Source organism: Penaeus monodon, chromosome 20 (genome assembly GCF_015228065.2).
Source record: "Penaeus monodon isolate SGIC_2016 chromosome 20, NSTDA_Pmon_1, whole genome shotgun sequence".
Classification (NCBI taxonomy): Eukaryota; Metazoa; Arthropoda; class Malacostraca; order Decapoda; family Penaeidae; genus Penaeus; species Penaeus monodon.
The window spans coordinates 28,907,413-28,907,706 of NC_051405.1; positions in this window are offsets into that span (position 1 = coordinate 28,907,413).

Genomic DNA, 294 nt, shown 5'->3' on the forward strand with positions numbered 1-294 from the left:
AACTAAACAATGTTTAGCTTAACCCTTAATATCGATCAGTATTACAACAACAATATCTACAATTACCATATCCACAAGTGCTGCAGTGACAACAGAATTAATAAAACAAAATCACATCATGTTAATTGCACACTTAGCGAGGAAAAAAATAAAATTTTGAATTGTTTAGAAAAAGACCAAAGGAAAAACTATTTGCTCTATCTTTTCACTTAACATTTCGTTAATTAAGTTACAACTTACTGTATACTGTTTTAATAGTCAACGATTATTTGATATTTTTATTAATGTCATTGT